Here is a 23,691-nt window from a genome sequence, read left to right as displayed (position 1 = left end):
TTGTAAAGTAGTGTATGTGTAGCAAAAAATCCAAACCTAAATAAAAAACCTATTCTTATTCTTCAGAATGCAAAACTATAGAAAGATTAAATTAAACGAACTTTGATATTCTTATAAGCATTTCATAATTTCACTGCAATTGTTTTCTAAATCTATGGGGACAGATCTTTAGCTGTGGTTTGCTCCATGTTTGTTTTGTTGTCTTTCATTTCAGATCAGAGTATACTATTATGCAATCAAGAAAAAAAATCCAAGACAGTCATTTACATATTAGACTGAAAACTCCTACAGACATGGAATTATATTTTACTTGTTTACCTGATTTTATTTGCATTTATAATTTATTTTTGCATTCACTTATATGCAAGAAAAATAAGATATTTATAGAATTATTTTACTGAGTCATGCACAAAAAGTCTGTATTGCAGAATTTTGTAGGATGTAAGATTCAATAACCTTCAAAATAGTCTCCCTCCCAAGTGCTTTGAAAGATGACATTTAAGTGGTATTTGACTCATCTGGGGCAAAGAATACAGTATTAAACTCCATATGTATCCTAACACTGATTCTCAGGCCAATCTGCTCAATGTTGAGGCAATCTATTGAACATTGAAATTCAAAGTGAGTTGATAAAGCAATTTTTTTACTAAAGTGTGCAAGAAATTTCATATTTCTATACCTTAGCTTTGAGAGCGCCTAAAGTTTTATAGAGAATCCATGGGGCCATAGAAAAGAAATTTAAGATTTTATTGTTATAGAAATACAGGAAGAGAAGATAAATACATATGATTGCAGTCAGACCTAAATGTTGATTAATTTTATTTCATCTTATCTGAGTGCATATTTCACGCTGGAACTTTCTCAACCTGATGCCTGGCATGCATTATCCAGTTTCAAGTTAAAAACCAGTTCAAGTGAAAAAGAAATCAAAAACAATCTGTGCAGGGGAATTATTATTAACTACTTCCATATAATTTGGTTTGGCTTGCATGGAGGAAAACACTAGATTTCTGCTATTTGTCGTATCAAATGTCTATGTTAAGCAAACAGTGGTTTTCCAGATAGAGATTAAAAGTCCTTTAGCCTGCATTTAACGTTATGCAATCCTTACTGAATTCCAGAAAAAAGCATGCTATTTCTGTCAGGCTTGCTGAGTTTGATCTGATTACCTGCTACCTATAATCTCTCCTTCTGAGAGTGGGAATTTCACTTTATTTTAATATAAGGTAGTGCCTAGAAAATTAACTTAATATATCTATGTAGCAATTAGAGAGTGGGAGGGGTCTCCACAGGTGATTCAGGCGTGTCTTGGGATCTTTGTTGCTCTTTGAGATCCCAGGATTCATATTTTTCTGTTGTGCTGCTTGAGAGCCAATGAGCAAGAAGCCTGTTGCAGAGTTAGGTAAACTCTTGCTTGAACGACTTGGTCACGCCATGTTAAAGCAATTGGTGCTTCTTGACCAGCAGAAAATACAGATTTCCCAGGACATGCCTCGGGCTGCTGCTTGCATGATATTCACCATTAAGCTACTCCCTTTCACACATACTGAAGGTTTTGGAGTGAGGAAATGAGATAGGATTTTGTCATTGCGTAGGATATGTTATTGCATATACCAATAGTGAATACGAAACTAGAATCTGGACAACTGAATTTCATATTCTGTCCTGAGAACTAGCACACAGCTCTCCCGACTGACATTTATCTTCTGATGATCCCTACCAGTAGAAAAAGGGGTTGATTGCCTTTGCCATAATAGCCCTACGCTGCACCTGGTTGTTTTGCAGTTTGGGGTGGACAAATCCAACCTATCCATGCTGATGGTGAGGTCTGCAGCACCATCTGCAGATCCTCACTGATGTGTTGCCCACATCAACCACATTCCCAAAGTCACAGTGTCCTTTTCTCCAACAGACACGTCTCAGTCGGACATGGTATGATAGCCTGCAGTGCACCAACAGGCTCTACATGCTCTGACCAGTTTGCAGTTATGAAATGGTTCTTTCCTTATAATCCCTCTCTTCCACCTCCCTGCAGCCTCACAAGATTCTCTTTTCCCTTTTTTATCTGCTTCTTAGAGTATAGCTGTTCCTGGAGAAGCCTAATCCAGGGTAACCCAGCTGCACCATATCAGACTCCACCTTGAACAAAACCAGCTGTCAGAGGGATGGGACTTGATGGGATTTATATCACCATACACTACTGGTAAAATATTTCCTGTATTTATTTTGATGATAAGTTTTTCATTTGTCATTTTGCAGGCTGTTACAGACCCACTGTAGAAAAACAAATATGCTACACTTGTCCTGAACTCAAAACGCACCAGATTATTTACATCCACAGTGCTAAAAGTGCCAATGTGTGTTATGAGCCATACCATATTCTCTGTCTGTCTGTCTGTCTGTCTGTGAGATCTGGACAAAGACTTTAAGTCTAAAAATGCATTTGACAGACATCAAGCCAGTTTCCCTCTAGGGCTGGCATCCCTCTGCACAAAGGAAAATGTGCAAAGAGTGCCACAGTCCTCTAAGAAAAGACATTTAACATCAAAACATTTAAAACAATTGACAAAGAATTTGTTTAAAAGGGCATTTCAGCCTGAAAATAAAGAGCAAGCCAACCTGGGCATAAGTTAAAAGATGAGGCATTATGTCAGAAAAGAAAAGACAATCCACCTTGATTATAACTTAAAGTCAGTTACTCCTTTAAAACACATCTCACATGCAAAAGGATCCAAACATAAAATTTTCAGAAATAAGAGCCAGAAACCCAAGGTGTGAATCTCCTCACTTAATGTAAGATAGTAGTAAAGCAGGTTTGATGCTAGTTTTCACTGAAAAGTATTAGTGGAGACCAGTCATGCTAGAAATGCTGGAGACTAGGAGTGCAAGAACTGGGAGCATCTCCTGGTGCATTGTTACCGTACTGAGGTGTGCTGGGTGATCAGCTGCTGCTCAGTTTCTGGCTTGCTTTTCTTTGGCCATCTCCTGTCTGCTAGTGGTGTCCACAGTCAGACAACATTTCTGCCCTAAGCAAAGCCTGTGCCTAGCACTGCTGCTCTCCTTAGACAAGGTAGCTAAGCACATCAGGCTTCTGCAGCAGCTGGAGAGGTGGGGCACAGCAAAAATTCCTCCCAGTATATTTATACTACAAGATTCCTTCTTTGGATTCTTCTCTCCATAGGCCTTATTTGGTAGCCAGGAGGACATGCCAGACTACTTTTTTTTCCTGTGTTTTGCAAATGAATTCCTGGAGCTGTAGTCTGAGCTGCACAGGGTTAGTATAGAATCATATAATCATTAAGGTTGGAATAAATCTCTAAGATCCCCAAGTTCAACCATCAACTGTTATATTACACAACTTCAAAGCCCTGGAAAACAGTGAGATCTCTACATGCAAATATCAGGGGGACTACATGGGGAGGAATCGTTCACATCTATGTTTTCTGTAGAAGTTAAAAAGAAACTGTCATTTACACAGCATTTATATGTCAAAAGAAACACTTTGTATGCCCAAGAGTGAACTGACATCTATTGAATTTAAGCAGTTAAATAATTGTCTCCCTGGAGTGATAGAAGGAATAAACTGAATTGACAGATCCATCAGTCCATTTGTAATTTCATTGAATATTGCATTGTTAGAGTACACAGAGTTGTTGTGGTCCTGCATGAAGGATTCTGTAGAAGAGCTCGATATTATTGTGACTGCACAGGACCTTTCCTTGTAGCCCCTCTGAATCTTACACACATTTTACTGTGGATCTGGAAATAAAACAATGAAGATATTTTATTACATTCAGAACTTGCTTCAAACTGAATTTCAATATCTACCATAGGTGAATAAATCATAAGGTTGGGAAAACCATGGTAGAATAATGAGACAGTAACCTTCATTCCCCCTTCCATAAATGGTGTCAGCTGTAGAAAATGTTGAACCTGACTCTTGCTTGGTTAGAGGACAGATCCTTAGCATTATATTGTTCAAATTTCAGAATAATATATATGCCTCATGGATCTGTTTTTCTTTTAGCGAGATGAATGCATTTCATGTTTTAGTGAGCATCTAGGTGCCTATGGTAAGATGTTAAAGCATTGAGATCTCAAGCTTTCCCTGCACTGTTTTTGTCAGGCTTGCTAAGACATAAACATTTGATTTCTTGAGTAAATTTGAGCTGATGTCTTCAGAAATACTGCCATTGCCTACAACTGGATTTGAGATTTGCTATTTGTTAACTCTTACAGATAGATGTATTTAAGTTAGGAACTGAAAATAAACTTTTTGAGAAACTTTATGATGTTGGAACTGAGTTATCCTTTCAAATGACTTTAAAGAAGTAAGAATCAATTCAAGAGAAGAAGTTCTAACCAAAAGAATTTTTAAAACTGTTGTCTAACTATGCTTATAAATTTTGTTCACTTGCAGTCACTGTCAGAAAACTTCAGTTGTCTTCTTTTTTCCTCGGTATGTTTGAATTATGGTCTTCCAGTTTATAAATAAGATAATTTCATTTATTTCAGTGGTAAAGCAGCTGTAATATATGGGAACAGCATTCTGCTACTGCTTGTGCCCATCAAAAAAGAACTTCCAGGCTTCTGCAAAAGTGATTGTTTAACTCTATCACTGTCTCGGGTGTCTGCCATACTTCATGTCTCCAGGTACTTGCTTCTTTTCCTTGTGTTCCCAAACATAGTAACTATATAGAGAATTTCAGTCATTTATGTGCTACTCACTCTCTGGAAGCTACTGTTAAATGGATTATAACTATTTGTTTGAAATTTTAACTTTTTGGTATTATGTGGAGAATATTTGCTTTTTTTTTTTTTACATGACAGCATGGACATATGAATGTTTTATTTAACTTTTTTTCTTCAAATGCTCTGGTTGAAAAATGCCAGCAGGTAAGGTCTGTTTTCTTTCTTGACTCTCCAAAACTTTCTGACACAATTTTTAAAACGCTTGCAGAATGTAAACTTTTGAAGGTCAGCATTGGAGGTTAGTATAATGATTAAAAAATTATTAGGATTATGTAATTTTACAATTCACTCAGATAATTTGAAATAAATCTTTCAGCTGATTTCAGTGGGTTTTTGGATCATGCTCTTAATGTATGTCAGATGTGTTACTTGCATCTTAAGTATTTCAACAGGGAATAACCAAAATACTGATTTAAGTCTCAAACTGATGAATACATGCTGCTCATACATCAGGCACGTTCATGTGGCTGACTGCCAGAAGATTACAGAAGTTGGTGTTAAGATGATTTCGCCATTGAAGCATATTCTTGTACTGAATATGGCAGATTGCACAAGGTACTAGATCACATCAGATTTCTGTAACCATTGCAAAGGGATTGTACTAAAGTTAGTTTTACTTTTAATGAATCCTGTTAACACATCTTTCAGTTTTAAAAACAAATTCTTAGAATATAAGATAGCTTAATATTTTGAAAAATATTTTATATTATAGTTTTTTGTTCCTGTATCATATTTTCAAAAATCCATTCATTGTTGCTCCAGTTCAAGCAAAAAGAGTTAACTGTGGATGTAGTGTCACTTAATAGCCATGGCATATTACAGTGCTGGAATGTGGCTATGAAAAAGAATATGATAACCAAAGAAAATTCCATTGTCACAATTCTCTTGAAATCTGGATATTAATGAATTTTGTGAATATTGAAGTAATACTTTATTACTGTCTAATACTAAGATAAAAAATAAAATTGCCAATTTTTACAATTATCAAGAAAACATTGTAATGTATGACATAGAGGAAGAATATTTTTTCTGTAAAGACTTGTTTTCCACTTAAGGTGCATGATGTATCAGTGGAAACAAAGACAAATGAAAGGAGTTCCAAAGCTGCACATTTGATCCCTGTTTTTTTGCACAGTGATAGAGCTGAGGATGAGAGAGAACAGGGAAGGCAGAACATACAAACATTTCAAAATTAAAATACCTATAAAATAATACAAAGAAATTGGAATAGTTGTTGATCCCAAAGTTTCTGACGCCAGGAGAAGGTTAGGGATTCTGCTTTAAAGTGTAACAAAAGCTTTTTTTTGTGTCTGTTAGCATATAAAAATCTGATAATATTGCCTGTAGGATGACTGAAAAGTGCTGGAGCAATACCATGTTATCCAGTTTAGCTGGGCAGGTGGGACAGCTGCCTGCATTTTCTGGTTTAACATTTAGCAGGCTGGGTTTTCCAGTCTGTCAGCCAAATCATGAGCTGTGTGTTTGCACGTGTCTACTGCTTCTACTGCTAAAGAATGGCTGGATTATCCTAACAAAACTTTTTAAGCACTAGTAAAGGTATTGTAGAAATCCACACTTGTTTTATTGCTTTTCCAGACACTGTCAAACATTTCAGCATTAGCAAAGTTACACATTTTAACATATTTAGATATGTGGTGGGTTTACCCTGGGCTCCAGGGACCCACCAAAGGTGCTCTACCATTTCAGTGGACAGGACAGAGAAAATAGAGCAGAAAATTTGTGGATCAGGATAAGGACAGGGAGAGTTCAGTCACCTGCTACCATCACAGGCAAACCAGAGCTAACCTGGAGGAAAAAATTAATTTCTTGCCAATCACATCAGAGTAGGGTAATGAGAAATAAAACCAATCTTAAAACACCTTCACCCTACCCCTTCCTTCTTCCTGAGCTCAGCTTCACCCTTGAATTTTCTGCCTCCTCCCCTCAGTGGCACAGGACAGTGTGGAATGGGGATTTCAAATCTATCAAATCATAATTCTTAAATAACAGGAAATTACTACATGTGAAAACCAAAGAAAGAAAATTAATAGATCACAATTTTTAGAACTAAGAGATGTGAGTGAAAATATGTCTATGTTTTTAACAGGTAATGTAATGGCTCATTTCCCTGGCACAATTTCAGTTTAGGAGTGATGGCATTCTTGTCCTCATGTATGACAAAGCAGTGTATGGCCCATGTTGTCACATAGTTGATCAGCTGTGTATTCATGTACTTATTATTTAAAAAGTTATAATGTGGCCATTTCACCTCTCAAGCTCAGTGTGATTACAGAATATTTACTTTTTAAACTCAGTTGCCAGGCTCAACGTTCCTTATGGACTTTATGGCAGTTAGTTATTCTGAAGTTGCATTTCTTAATTTCATCTGTCCTCTTGAATGAAAAAACACCTGAACTGTCACAGTGGTTGAATTGTTGCAGGGGGATTTTATGAATTCTAGCTTCTTCTGTGGATTGTGGTCACACAATGAGGCCCCGTTCAGGTTATCAGTTTGTTAGTAGTGCTGAGACTTTGGGATTTGCTGTGATTCTTTGTGCTGCAACAAACTGTACAAGCCAAAATATGATTGTGTCCTACAGAATTCTGGGATTAATTTTTTATTCTTCAGGGAACACAAAAGAAATACTGGGAATGCATAAAGCTAATTGTACAGTAATGTTAAACATACCAGAGATCTGAACTGTATTGAAACACCCAAGCTGTAGTCTCCAAATCTCTCAACTTGGCTGAAATCATTTTTATCTACTTCATTTTTATAACCTCTGTGTATGTTATAAGTTAGCCATGTGCAAGATATGCAATTGATTAAGTGAAACACTCTGAGGAAGGACTCAGATTAACTCTTCATGGAGGGTACAGAACAGCTAGTGCACACAAGTGCTGCAAATGACCTTTGCTGCTGCTGTGTTAGATAATTTTTCCTTAAAATTATTTAAGGTCCTTAAATTAAAAAATATATATTAGCACAAATATTACTCTGAAATGTTTAAACAGGTTCTGATTATTTCTAGATTTATTTTCCAAGCTCTGTCTTTTGGAGTGGTGATAATTTCTATGTGCTGGAACTAATGGAAGTTCTTCATTATCTCCAACAGACTTTTTTTCCAGAAAGCTCAGTTTTTCTGCCATTCCAGACAGCAACATTTTTCTGATTAAGCTATTAATTATTCTCACTGTTTTGGGGTTTAAAGGTCTAGTTTAAAAATACCATCATTAATTTTTGCTTATCTTCAGTGTTGGCTGCTGAATGCAAATCGCACATTGACTTGTACAGATTAGGGGAAGTAGTGATTATAAATATTGCCCACATTTCTCTTTTAGGGTCAGTAATGGAGTGTAAGTCAGTGTGAGGCCATTTGTACCAGGTTCTTCAGGAGCTAAGCTAAGAGAGCTGAGAGTTAGCTCCAACAGAGACACTGCTCTCCTTTGTTGTCTAGAAAACAATTGCCAATGAAAGAATTACTAACAAGGTATCTTCAATGTAAAGCTGTTAAAATTGGAAAGCAAAAAAAAAAAACGACACTGAGGGGTGTCAGGTTAAACATTGGCAGGTCCTGCCTTGTAAAAGCTGTTTCTTTTACTTTTGGGACAAACTTTGCACTGAACACAGAAATCTAAGAGAATCCTTGTCAAAAAAACTTTCCATAGAGACTGCTCACTCAGTCACTGTCCAAACACAATTCTGACTAAGAACCTCATTATTTGGCTCTAACACAAAGTTTGTGCAAAAAAAAATTAAAACGTGAAAAAAAATTATAATGCCTGTATCTTTTATGGAGGTCAGAAACTTAAGCTAAATAAAGAGGCTAGGGAATCCAAGAAGACTTCACTTAATGTGCTCATTTAAAATATCACAAAATTATATCTGAATGAAATGTACGCTGCCTTGAACTTAATCCCACAATGTTACAACAAAAATGTTTTCTTTCTCTTTGCCTGCCACAACTGGTCTTTTAAAATGCTGTGTTTCTTATTCTAGTTTTCACATAGCACAACCCATGACCTCGGCAACAAGCCAAGCTTTTTTTGCTTACACTGCGTTGCTAAGGCATGCAGTTTTCTCTCTCCCACAAGACAGATAAATTGACCATTTTAACATTTGCAATTTCTGAGTACTACACTAGGAAAAAAACTGTGGTTTTAGCTGTTTGCTGTATCTAAGTATGTAAAATTCATGCACATATTAAAAAAATACATTTAATATTAAATACTTTTCCTAGTCTTAAAATATTACTTGATAAAAGGAAATCTATCAGTCTGCTCTGTAACAAGCTACTATTTTTATGCTTTGACTTTATATTATACATTTTATTAGCATAGAGAGGAAGTCATACTACGATCTCTTTCAACTTGGGCTTTCTAAGTATTGGTTTAAAAAATGCAACAGAGAGCACAGTGTTCCATGTACAGTAATCAATACCCATATGCTGTGTTAATTAAAGAGAAATTGTAAAGCTCATGTGCTGTCCAGAAGTCTGTGCAACAGATCTCTCTTACTTTTCCTGCCTTGCTATTTAGTGTTTAAAACTTAGAAGGTGCAAATTAGATTTGCACTACACTAGAGAATTTTCCTTTCTGTTTTTTCAAATGACAACAGAATAATTCTGTCCTTCAAAGCAGAGCAGAATTTCTTGCTATAAGGATGACATGTACTTAACATAGTGGAGAAAAGATACAGTAGAGCCATATTTTCTTATACATTTGTGTCTCAGGCATGCCTGACTTAATCGAAATGGAAGTTTTTCCGTCAGTGTTGGTGCCTTTCTCTTCTGTTGCTTCTTCAAACATAGACATTAAAAGTCTAATGTTTGGAGAAGTCCTGAGCCTGCTGTCAACTAAAACTCAGAAATGGAATAAAAGTAATCACTGCATATGTTCAGATTCTGATATTGCATAGAAAGTTGCACATTTTGCATGAAAAAATTCCTAGGGAAACTTGTGCACACTAGCTAGAAAAAGGGAATTAATTCATGCCATGAATAAGTTGCATGTGTGCTTAAGTATCTTGCTAAATAAGACCATTCATTAACAAACCAAATTTCCAATGAAAAGGAAGTGAACTCCAAGCATATGAGGAACTGGTGGCATAATGAAGTTTCTGTACTTTTCTCATTAGGGCTTTGACTATATTACTCTAACTCTCGGAAAATACATAACATTACATTAAACCCCCACACAATTACATTTTAAATATTAATTTTTGCACTCTTTAATTTTAGCATTCATCCTTTTACATTTCAGAAAATATATCTTTCTTTATTCAAAATAGATTTTTAAACAACATACACTTTTTAAGTCTCAATAATATTTTTGATAGTAGAAGGACATTTGGTTTTTTCATTCTTGAAGTACTCGAGATTAGTTTCTTAAAATTATAGAAGACATAGAATCTTAGAAATGAAAATATTTGCAAGTTTGAGACATTTCTTTTTAAAAAATAAAGCAACAGTGCAATGACAAAGCAAAGATGTTGAGTCTTTGGAAAGGAAAGTTAAAAATCTTTGAGAAAATTCCCTTTCTTCCAGCTATCCTTCCATCCTTCATTGTTTTGCCTCACATTTTGTTCCTCTAAACTCCTTGCAATAGGGAGTATAGTTTTTTAAATTGGGAGTATGGTGGATGTGTCCATGAATGCAGAGGCGATGTTACAAATATTTTAGATATCATTATAAAATTATTTACAGTATATACAAGGGGTCCGAGCTTCTATTATAGAGATGGTAACATTAGCACTTAGGACCAAAATCTGTATTATGAAAGCAGACTCACAAGAACTGCTTCCATGAGTTATAGAAGCAGTTCCAGTCACAAATTTTATTCTCACACTCTCCCATGTGTTTATTAAAATGTCTTGATTTCTCCCCAGTGTCTACATGTCAAGGCTCTGGCAGCTTTGCTCCAAGGGTGAGCCTGAGAGACTGCAGCTGCCCCACTTCCCTCATTCCAACACAAGCTGCTGATGCATATGGCCTGGACCACCCATATTCCTGGGACGTTAGAAAAGTAATTCTGTATTAAACTGTCAGGACATTTGAAGAAAATGTCTTTAGTCAAGCAGGAATTAGACAGAAAAACATAGTACAGAATAATAAAATAGTCTTAGTTGACTCCTGAGTTACAAAAAGCATCTAGTGACAAAAACAGTAGATGCCCTAATATAGGCTCAGGCAAGCTTAATATCAGGGGTGAGTTATATGCAGTGAAATAATTAGAAAGAAAAAAATAGCCTGAAATGTAAAAAGTAGGTACAATACTTTAAAAATGGGAACAACTCTAAAACACTTCTGAAATCAAAGATAAAATGACTGTCATGCATTAAATTTTCTGTTGTGATTATCTAAGGCCCCATATTCTCTTCTGGCTGAATTGCTGCTGTGTGTGTAGTTACTCTTTGAAGCTGGGGATGCTTTGTAGTCACTGGGTACTCCAGAGTAGAGGTTATATGAATGTATAAACACTTAGCTCCATTTTTATTTCTTATGTGTTAATGATCTTCAGATTCTGACTGGTCCTGAAGGCCAGGTGGCAACATAAATATTTATTAATATTTTGATAATAAGTTTCTAAGTAGGGACTCTGCCCAAACAAAAGTGGAATTTTGACTTTCCACAATAATTAGAGGAATTTTTTAGCCTAATTTTTTAGTCTTATTGGGATTCTGAATCAGTAGCAACTTAAATCCATGGCCTGGCTTTGCTTTTTGGTCTGTTAGAAAATTAGGCCAGTAGGACTGAGGAATAGCCTTGTAATGGTTAAGAAAAATATATCATTGTGTCTAATAGATATAACCAGCTACAGACTGCAAATTAATTAGTTGCATTTGATTTCCAAAGGAAAGGATGTAGCAAATCCCACACATTCCCAAGGCAAGGAAAAGAAAAAGTTAAAGTATATTAAAGTGGGGTCCAAATTCCAGTTTGCTTGGGAGAATGGAGAAAGAGAGAATTTAATCTGGAGATTTAGAAACTTAATGCTGCATAGAAATAGGAAATACTAAAACAGAGTCACTGTGATCAATGCCAGATGTGCCAGCACCTGGAGTCCCAATACAGATCAGCTGCAATTAAAAGTACTCAGCAATGTTGAAAATCGGGCTTGATATTTTTACAGGATACTTTTTTGCAATGGAATCCCTAGTGTCTGGACTGTCTCAAGAAACATTGGCAATCGTAGCTTGCAAGCTATGATTTGGTTTAACCACAAATGGGGTAAGGTATAGAAATTAAATTTTATGGTATGCATTATACAGGGGGATTTCTACACTGCAAGAGAAAAATGTCCCTACAGTTCCTGAAAACAGATCTGGCCTACCTTTATATTAACTCAGGTATTAGAAACACTACAGCTGCATTTCCATAGGAATTTACCTGTTTTCCAGGAGGTTTTTACTATGTGAATCTGAGCTTTGTTCTGACACACATATATTTTTAATGGCAAAATGAATCTGCATGGTAAGAATTGCATTCTTCTCTTCTAATGTTCAATCCATGACACTCATGCCTGACTGTGGCAAATCTGTGCAGAAATCTGAGCATTTTAGAGAATGAATTGAGTCATTTTATAGTGAATGGCTCAGACATGGATGGTGGGAGACACCTCTTAAGAGCTGTACAAGGACTGGAGTCACTTTGGAGTCAATCTGTTTCGTTTGGAGTTATGAACAGGAAGTAACATCTGTATATCTCTGGAACACGATGATACATTACAGATGCTGACCTTGAAGGTTGCAAAGAGATATGTGAAGAGAAATCTCAGAAGTTGGAAACACCCTAGCACACAGTTATTGTTAGTGAGAGACAGTACATTCATTGCAGTCTGCAGTAGAAAAGCAGAGACTTTCAGCATGAGAATAAAAATAACGAAGAGTTACTCTTTGGAATGGCATAGCCTCAGATGCTTTTGTCTCTAGCAAGCAAAGACCCTCACCAACTGGTACAGTCAATAGTCATTTTCTCATCTACAGAAACCATGGTGAAATAAGAATAGATTATGTTCTGCAAATGTCTCTAGGACTTCTGATATAAGGTAGCTGAAAAAGAATAAAACCATAAAAATTACTTGAAAAAGCAGCTGTTAGAGAGGATTAAGAAGTTTCTTTTAAAATTGTTTTCAAAATGGAAATGGTAATATGCTATAGAAGAGATGCTGGACAGAGTCTTCCCTTTCTCCATAGCAACAAAAGATGCATCCAAGATACAGGAGTCATTTATTGGCACTAAAGGAGAAAGGTTTTTGGAGAGTGGGTGATCCTAGAGTGGGTGATCCTAGTCTGTGTGTTGCACAGTATTTCTTTTGCCAGCATCTGTTTCCAGGAGTTCCAATATGATAGCTCCAACCACATCTTCTGTAAATGTGAAGAGGTTTAGTATAGAAGATGAAATTTTCCAGAAATAGGTTAATATCATGGATGGCAATCCCTGACATTATTTATCAGGAAATAAGTCAGGAAGTCTAATAAAACAGGTGAAAATTTACTCCTTTGTATGTATGTTAGATACAAAAATAATAGTTGAAAATTTCATATAGATTAAGCTTCCTCTATAGAGATTGTTTGAAGAGGTTTCTTTTTGGAAACGTGAAAGTTTCATAGTTTGATTTAAATGTAATGTCCCAATGACATTCCTTATTTTTATGAATGTCCCAATGACATTCCTTGTCTTTCAAGTCTTCACTCTTTTTCTTAAATCTGTAGCTATTAACAAAATACCTCAATCTAGACATTGATTTTCATTTATAAAAAAGAGTTTTTCTGTGATTTAATGTCACTTTAGTCATATAAAATTATTATAAATTTACTTTGAAGTGATAGCAGCATTAATTGTCATGTAGCAAAAAAAATCTTTATTATATTCTTTAGTATTTCATTAGCAAGTGCATTGAAATGATGCCACTTTTATGTAAAGAAAAAAGCAAGAAGAAATTATGTCCTTGGAATTACACCTATCAGACCATCAGTTTTCGCTGTAAGAAATTCAAGTTCTGGCATAAACCCATTTTAGCTTTTATTTTATAACTATTTTATTGTCTTTAATTGGAGTACTCTGGTCAACAGAGTTTGAAATCTGGATTTTCACAAAGCTGTTGGAAGTGACTTTCACCAGATAACTGCATCTGCTGAGAAAAATATAAAATTTTGTGTTTTCGTAAGTAGCCATAAGGATTGGAAACCTCTTGTTGTTCCATTTTTTTAATCAATTCAGCTCGTGAGATCTCAGGAATCTGCAAAATTTGAACTCCAGCCGCACTCTTCCAGCATTATCATTACAATGTCCACATCTGGCTTCCAGACACTATCTACATGCGCTTATTTTTTTAAGATGATACTTCCTCTCTGCCTACAATTAGGCAGTCCTGCTCACTGTCTAATTGTAGATAACTTATTAACCATATGGAATAAAGTGGTAACTTTTTTTCCTAGTAAAGTTTACTTTATTGATATGAGGTGCAGAGATGTTCTGCTGTGATTATCAAAATTAATTTTACAAAATCAACATTTAATTCTCCTTCAAATTAGAACATTTAGCATTGGAACATTGCCCAGTTTCCTGATATAGAACCAGTAAAAATCACAAAGCTTATTTAGATCCTTTTGCAGTCCTGACATAGGAATTTACCAGTTTTCATCTATTGTCTTGGATGTGGGGTTTGTTCATACACTTTTAAGTGTGACCGCACCATTTCAAACATTGTCTTGTGCTATAGCTGTAGCCATAAAACCCTTAATGGTAAGCCAGTAGTTTTACAACATTTGGTCTTAGCAAGTAGTATTTTGTTTTTCCAACAAAAACCCTAAACAAACAAACAAAACCAACCAACCAAACAACGCCCCCCCCACCCCCCCCAAAAAAATTTCTTCAACCCGAAATTTTGGAGGAGATCTGTAAAAGTGTTTTGCTGGTGGAAGTATTTCACACCACACTACCTTTCTTTAGCTTCTTTGTTTCTCAAGAGGTAGGAAAATAGACTTTTTATCTTTCTCTATTAATTTTTCTGGTATTTTTTTAGGGCTTGAGTCCCCTTGGCTGCCATGGAAAAATATTGGAACTTTCTACATCACAATGCAAAAACTTCTGTGACAACAGGATTCAGGTAAAATTTTGTCTTTTTCTTGGGTGTTCCCCGGAAGCCCCTCTAGTTAATTAAATTAACCATATCCAAAACTGATCTTGTTTTGTTCTACACTTAATCCTTCATTCTTCATAACACCATTCTACATCAAAAATTCTACCCTTTCTTTCCTACAGCTCCATATGCCTGAGATCTATTCAATTATGGCTTGAAAAGGATGAATAAAGGGCAGTTTTTTCTATTTACTTCCATGCAGAATCTAGTGAGCATGAAATCCACTCAGTTTGAAAATTCCAAATGAAGGGAAATGACTGCTTCCAAAATGTAGGGTTAAACTGTGAAATTCCTTGTCCTTATCATAGGTTACTTGAAGTTTACCAAAATCCTTACAGACATTTGACAAACTTGATATGATTGCATAGATTTACTTTGTATTTCAGAACAGTATGAGAAATAAACAGTAGTAGGTAACTTTACAGTAGTAGAAAGAACCATCATCTTGTTAGGAATTGACATCCAAATAAGAGCACTTTTTTTTTTTTTTTTTTTGTAACTGAGAATCGTTCCTAACTATATGTAACAGAAATGCTCAAGTCGTGTATTTTTAGTAGTATCGATTTCATGCCCATAAAAAGTTGCAGATCCTAAGGCTGCAGGTACAGCCAATGCCATCACATAATCCAAGTCTTCAGCTTGCACGTTTTTTCCATTATAAATCTTCAACACCCATCATTTTATAGCCATATATTGTAAAAATGAACCAGTTATTGTACCACAAGAGCTGCATCTGGATTGAGTCTTGTTGCCCAACATACATGTCAGGCCATTTGCTTTTCTTGGAATAATTTCTGTCCTGTCTTTCATGAATGCTCTGTGTAAAGTTCCATGTTTTTAACAATGACCAAGTATGTACCTCATGGAAACATATGTGGTGCCAGTGCTGCTGCTGTCAGAGAATATTCACTTCTGTGTTGTGCCATGCCCATGGCTAAGAAGCTATTTCAGGTCTCTCATTACACAGAGTAAGTTAAAAAGAGAACTGTTAAAAGAAGTGTTTCTACTTTCCTTGCCAAATGAATTTGAAGTTTTTGAGGAAGAAAGCAGCAGCAGGGAGCATATGTAGGAGTTGCAGAAGCCCTGTTTTCATGGATCTAGGGAGTGCAGGAGAAAGAAGAGATTCAGAATAACTCAAAACAAAATGACAAGTCCTTTTCTGTAAATTGAATCTAATGATATACTTTTGTGGGAAATTTGCAGAGAGTAATCTCATTGTAATCACACTGCCTGTTCCCAGGCATTATAACAGTATGTAAACATTTATGAGACCCTGTATTTTGAAAATTACTTCACTTAATGAGCAGCAATTTAATATTTGACCTTTTCATTGATGTTTGTGTGTATCCTCAGGCCTTATTTATACAGAATTAAAATTGAGTAATTAAATTAGAAAATTACATTGTCTTTATATGGCATTTGACTTTTTATAGTATTTAAATGTCTTGCAAATATAATCTACCTTCACAATCTTCTCTGCTATTTTCTCTATAGACAAAGAACCAGGGATACAGAAATGAAGAGGGCAAACAAAGCTCCAACTCTTTTGATTGCAAATATAATCTTAGTGTTATTTGCAAAACCATGTAGAGGTAGACTTAAAATTCAGACTCTAACTTTGAAGGATATTTTAAATAAGTATGTAGACAAGCTATGCTAGTAAAAACAAGATAAACATATCTAACAGGCATTGAAATCTTGGCTTCAGATTGTGTTACATACCCTAGTTGAGAATGTGACAATTAAGTCATCACATCTGAGACCTAATTCTGAAAGGAGTGCAGTTTCTCTTGCACATGGATGAAAAACATTTAGTTGCTGGGTGTAGAATGTTTCTGTATTACAGGTGAAAAACAGCCCATAAATCCAAGATTGAAATGGGAAGGGTAGAGAAGCCAATTAATACATATTCTGAATTTTCCACTTTAACCAATCCTAGGTTCAAAATTTGATACTTCAATATTTTGTAAAATAAAACAAGTCCAAGAAGAACTTGATATAGCTGTACCATAGACAAAAGAAAGTGAAACCAGAATGAAGATATAGACAAAGATCTTAGAAGTATGGTCTATGAAACAAATTTCAGATCTGGTAAGTTTCTTTGCATCTATTTAGGTAAGACTTATGAAAATCACACAGAAACACATAATCTTGTCAAACTAAAAATATTTTCTAGTGATCAATCCTGTGTTATAGTGTAAGTTCCTATTTAACATAAGGAAAAATTAGTTGTGTGTTAGTGGCAATAGCCTGATTACTGCAGAAGTAATTTTCTCAGAATGATAAATATATAACATTTGTATATAATAAATACATTAATTTTTTATGTCTCTGTGTGTGTACTTATTTTCTTTTTCTGTAGTGCTTAGGGACTTCAGGACTAACTCTTGAAAGCTTTGAAAATCTTCATGCAACCAGTGGTTTTTATTCAATCTACTATGTAAACTTCCTTGTTTTCCCTGTAGAGGTAGAATTGCTATTCCAGTAAATAACAAATTACTCTGGCCTTAGGCCAAGATTAGTAGGCCTGGAAGCTAGCTCAGTGACACATTTAAGGCATCTCACCATGGTTTTAGGCTGGACATGACAGAAAAGGAGAGATTCTAACTGAAGCTAAACCTCTGGTAGAGCTGCAAGCTGTCCTCTGATCCTCATGTCATGAAGCTGTCAGGTGAAGAAATGTGATTTTAGGCATCTCTTTTCAAGAGGTTTCCAGAGAAGGTTTCGGTAGAAGGTCCAACTTCTCTTTGCAGGCCTAGAAGTGATGGTTTTCAGGCTTGAAAAAGATTCAGTCTGAAAAGTAAAAAAAGTTTCAGAGTGCAAAGGAGAAAAGTGTATTTCAAGAATCTATGTGACCTTCCACAGGAGTTCCATTGTTATTTTCCAAGACTATCTGCTCTACAGAATATATGAAAAAGCTAGTATTTGAGTTATAAAGATGCTGAAATTGGAGTCAGTAGGATCTGCAAATGTTTATTCACTCTAAAAACTAGGATAGAAATTGTAGTCAACCAGTATCACTGGTTTGCTCCACAGAGCAAATCAGAACCCAGAACTCGAGTGACAGTCCTGAGGTTCTTGCCCATTCCCTTCCAAAATATAATGTGATTTATACAGATACAGTTTTCTGTTCATGAAAAAGAAAAAAAAAAGAAAAAGAAAAAAGTTATTATGCACAAAAATGGGCATTTGCAGAGAGCAGTAGAATAAATGTATTTGGGCCTGATTCTCTAAGCACAACATTTTATGTTCTGGGTTGTGCACAATTTAAAGAACCCAAATTCAACATGTTTTAATATATATAGTGGAACTTACATAAATGTTAGTCTAATAAACCCACTGTATAATACATAAGCAATTGAAAATAGCCCCTTAATGCATCTCTTCTTTTTCTAGTGACATTCCCAGTCAACAACAGAATGACTTCACTACTAATGAAGGTTACCTAGAGAACTGGAATGTCTGAAGTGGATCAAAGGATTGATGTACATGTATTGTAATTGATTTCTGCAAGGGCACAGAATACCTGGAACACTGCCATGTCTCTTATTGCCCTCATCTGACAGATGAAGCTGTGAAAACAATGTCATTTCACTGGCACAGACTGGCATCTGTCAACACAGTGGGTTGTCCAAAGGTATGTATTAGAAATTGGGTGATAGTTCTGGGATTGCCATTGCAAAGAATTACTTACTATTTAATCCAGAAGTTTGACCTGCTGGCATCATTCATATGCTTTTCTGTGAGTTTTAAGTTTTGAGACTTGGGTCTTGGGAGTATTTGACATTCTTCTAATAGCAGTTACAGTATAAAAGTGTCCACGCTGTATCAGGTAAAAGTTTTTCTCTCCAGAGGCTGATGTCTAAAAAAGGGTGAAGAGAGAAGAGCTTTCACATTATATACCACTTCCTGCAAACACTCTCCCAGGTTCTGGTGTTTTGTGTGCTTTGAAAGGATTGTAGCTTTGTTTTACTTACTCTTGATATTTTCATGTGTTTTTTCCCAGCTCTTTTTCTGAAAAAGCAAAGCATAAACTGGGGCATTAGAACTTAATACCTGCATCTTTACATGGCAAGGTGGTGACTATGAAATAGAAGAGGTGCCTAAAAGCTGAAGCACTCAGGGTTGAAATTAAATTATTTAGATTAAGATTCATCTGTAGTGAAACTTAGTTCCTCTTTACCATGAACTTCTATTACAGCATTCTTGTATTCTTGTATTTCCTGTATCCTTTCTTTTTTACTAAAGCCTTGCATCTCAGTTATCTTTTTGCTGTATCTGAATGTGTGCTCCCTTTTGAAATTATTGCTGTTATGAAAGTCTATATCCCTTCCCCATATTTTCTGAGTTAATAGCTCTGGCTTTTGTGCATTTAATTATGTATTAATGCAATTTCAATGTTTTTTTAACAGCAAAATAAAATGCTTCCTTCATTTTGAAAATAAGCATGCGAACACAATTTAAAAAATGCTGATTTCATTTTTTGTTTAAATTTCATGGGAAAAGTTATAATGTTGCTTCTGTCACTGTCACATGGCAATGAACAAGTTCATTCTTACTTTTGGAAGTGTTCATCTTGAACTATCCTTTAAAATTTTGCCACTCATTGAACCAGTTTTCCCCACTGAAATGCCCATGTCCTGTTTCCTTCCACAATAAGTCTGCAGCCATCACTTGTCCCTGCCTTCCTCCCCACCAACACCCATCTCCATAACCCTTGACTATTCTTTCAGTCCTCCACACATCCCCTTATTCTCTGCAGTGGCTGAACACAGCCTTCTGAACAACTAATTTGAGATTGTTTGGCTGACTAATTAGCCAGCTCTAAATTTAGATATTCTCTGATCAAGTTGTTTGCCTTCCAATTGTACATAAGTTTCTCAGCCTCTAAACCAAAACTCACTGGCTGTGTTTCAGATCTGGGAGGCCGCTCTGCATCTTACACCCTTGGTTTATATCTTACAGATACCTACTGTACACAAATAATTATTATATACATGGGTCTTAATCTCCTGTATCCTTTGGGTTTAGATAGATATTCAACTATTTTTCCACAATGACAGTGGTGATAGAAGTTGTACACACAGGTCTTCCTGAAGTAGTTGAAGTTATGTAGTGCTGCAATCAGTCCTGTCTGCCATGCTTGCCTGACACATGACATTAAAAAAACCAAAACAAATACCATAAAATGTCAGTTAAAACATTTAGGCTCTCAACTGGGAGATTTTTTGGTTATCACAGCAGTGGATTATGAAACAGTTTTCTGGGAAGGGAGATGGGGCAAACTGTTAAGGAATGTTAGTATGGCTCTTGGTAAGGGAATGGACTGCGTTGTACTTTGCAGTTCCTGCAAATGGGAAAAATGAGTCAACTCACTGACCTAGTAATCCCCTTCCAACACTTTGTTCCTAGATGGTATCTTTTCTTTAAACAGTTATAAAGCCAATCTGTTAAATGCTAATACCCTACTATTTTCAGAAAAGAGCATTGAGACTCTTCCAGATAAACACATAAGTTTACAAGTCTTTGTTTGACTTGAATCCAGCTTTCAGCTCCATAAAATGAGATGGGTACACCTGTGGATGTTAAAGCTAATGGGTCTTACAAATCCTTTGGCAATCTGTAGTGTAAATTGAGGGTATCCAACTGCTAAGTAAAGAAATATTTTCCACTCAGAAACTGTTTAAAAATGGTCAGGAGATTAAAGTCAGAATGAACCTGTTCCAAAGGATAGATGTTAGTGTGTCCTGCAACATCAGGTATCTTATTTTTAAGAAAAATAATATTAAAATTTATATAGAATATTAAAATATTAAATTAATATAGAAATAGATGTCCATTAAGAATATTTTGAATGTGCTATGCAGATTACTCTAAAATTAGAAGAGAATTTAATCCTATATTCTGAGGCAAATCAATTGTCTTTCAGCAAACTCCAGTGACTTCAGTGAAGGTACTGTGAGCCTCTGTGTCATGGTTCTGTATACTTAGGGCAGGTACAAGTAATTGTGCAAATGCTGATTGTATTAAATATTCAGCAGTTCTGTTCTGAGCCTTATTCAGGGAATACATCCTGATTCAAGGGCTAATTCTTATTTATTGGGAAAAAAAATGAAGTTGCTGTAGGAAATATTCTACACATTAAAAAAATACAGCAAGAACTGAAAATAAATCTCTGGTTAAATGGATTGGCCTTTTAAATAGCTGAGTTCTGAAGATACAATAGAATTAATAATGAATTCTGTTATTCAGTCCTCTAAAGGGAATAGTATCCAGTGTATGACAAATGTAGATTTTTCTAAGTGCATCTGATACCAGTTACTGACTTCAGAGTCAGCAACTTCTTTTTTTAAAATAAGAATATTAATTTAAAATATACTTAATAATATTTTGATCTATTTATTAATCTATTGCAGATCTTAATATCGAGCATATAAATAGATCTGCAATAAGCAAAGCACATGTACATTCCTCTACATACCAGGAGGACTATCATGAGATGGTGTGCTAACCTTTGTTCCACAACCCCAGGCCCCAGCTTTATCTTGCCTCCTTATCCCTTATAGATTCTCATGAGACTGACTATTTAGTATAAATGAAATCCTCATCTCTGATGAGGATCCCTTCTACCACCCTGCCCAGTGCTTTTAATCAAATGTCTTTAACAGGTTTGTACTATGTTTCCTCTTGATTTTCGGTCCTGAATTAACAAGGTACAGTAAATTCACAAATACAAGCCGCACTGACTATAAGCCGCATCTCTGGGTGTTGGCAAATATTTTGGTTTTTGTCCATAGATAAGCCGCACACGAATATAAGCCGCTCTGTCGTTCGCAGCGAGGACCCGCGTGCAATTATTAACAGAACGGCGGGAGGGCGGGGTTTACTGGCTGAGCTAAGGCTGTGCAGGCTCGGCCCGCTAGGGGCCGCTGACGGGGCCAGGTGGTCCAGCCCGGTGCTGCAGTTCGGGGCCGGCCGCCGCTGCCCCTGGGCTCGGTCACCCCGGGTCGGCGCTGCCCTGCGGTGGCAGGCAGGGACGGAGCTTCCCCTGTTCCTACGGCAGCGGCGGCGGGCGGGGACGGAGCTTTCCCGCGCCCGTGGCGCCGGCGGCGGGCAGGGACGGAGTTTCCCCGCTCCTGCCGCGGCGGCGGCGGGCGGGGACAAAGCACCCCGTCGGCTCCCCGAGCCGCGGCAATGGCTGCGCGGGGCTCCCGTCGGCTCCCCGGGCCACAGCAATGGCGGCGCGCGCTTCCCCCCCCCTCCCTGGGCCGCAGCAATGGCGGCGCCGGCTTCCCCCCCCCTCCCCGGGCCGCAGCAATGGCGGCGCCGGCTTCCCCCCCCCCCTCCCCGGGCCGCAGCAATGGCGGCGCCGGCTTCCCCCCCCTCCCCGGGCCGCGGTAGGGGCGGCCCGGGTCCCCCCTCTCCTCCCCGGGCCGCGGTAGGGGCGGCCCGGGTCCCCCCTCTCCTCCCCGGGCCGCGGTAGGGGCGGCCCGGGTCCCCCCCCCCTCCCCCGGCCGCGGTAGGGGCGGCCCGGGTCCCCCCCCCCCTCCCCCGGCCGCGGTAGGGGCGGCCCGGGTCCCCCCCCCCCCCTCCCCCGGCCGCGGTAGGGGCGGCCCGGGTCCCCCCTCTCCTCCCCGAGCTGCAGCAATGGCGGCGCCGGGCCCCCCCCCCCCGTCTCTCCCCTGGGCTGTGGCAGAGGAGGAAAGAGAGCTCTCCCGCCTCTCTCCCCGCCCCCCGTGCTGCCTACACGGAGCCAGGCTCCACCCGCGGTGCAACAAAGTAGCGATTTGTAACAATCGCAAAATGCCGACTTTGCAGCTGCTCGGCTCAGCACTCTGGCAGGCACTTCTGAGGTTGTATTAGCCGCTCCTGATTATTAGCCGCATTTCCGGTTTAGGAGCAAAATCTTAGTCAAATTGGTGCGGCTTGTATTCGTGAAATTACTGTAATTAAAGTATGTGCATAATGTATTCTTGACTGTTCCCAGTGAGGTCAGTGGAGCAATTAGGAGCTTGCATGGCTGCTTATGTACCATGAAGACTCTCTGTGTTATGTTTTTCTCAAATGCAGCTCCCAGCATTAATGGCAATGAGTATTAGTTCCCGAAAAATGGACTTGTGAGGTGAAACCAAGCAGCTGTGCTTCAGAGCTAAAAAAACCAGCCACACATTCAAACAGTCTTGGTGTGGGACACTCGTTTGTAACACAGAACTGAGTTTAAAAAGTGATACAAGTGCATCCTAATAATTTAGAGAGAGTAATACAATAGCATGAATACTAAAGGGTTCTATGTGCTGCATGCACATATATGGGTGGGAAAGTTAAACCATTCTTATTAGGTAAAAAGCCCCACAATATTTTAAGCTAGACTGGAATCACAGTTAACTAATATCTAATATTAGAAAGTGACAGTTTCTGTGGAGCCTCTTGCAGAGATTCAGAGTTCTGTTGTGCCAGAAACCTTACTTCAATTTTAAAAGATAGTTTTCCTACCAATCAGACACTAAAGTTGTGCTCTGTAGTTTTTTTGGTTTTTTTTTAAATCTATTCAATAATCTTCTAACTTCTTTGTGTCTGATTGCTTCATTTAGGGATGATTGATACACGTATCCAATACATGGCTGCAATCTGCCATTATCTCTCCTTCTTGGGCATCTCAGGTTGTATTAATCTTACTGAGAATACCTGAAGTATCTTTGGAAAGGCTGTGAGCAACTCCAGATTCTTACAACACTGTACTGTAGAAAAATTACCAAGACAATATTTCCTGATCTTAATTCAGAGGTGGATGTAAAC

This window comes from Catharus ustulatus, chromosome 4 (genome assembly GCF_009819885.2).
Source record: "Catharus ustulatus isolate bCatUst1 chromosome 4, bCatUst1.pri.v2, whole genome shotgun sequence".
Classification (NCBI taxonomy): domain Eukaryota; kingdom Metazoa; phylum Chordata; class Aves; order Passeriformes; family Turdidae; genus Catharus; species Catharus ustulatus.
The sequence above is the reverse complement of the archived record's forward strand: the minus strand, read 5'-3'. Positions refer to the sequence as shown.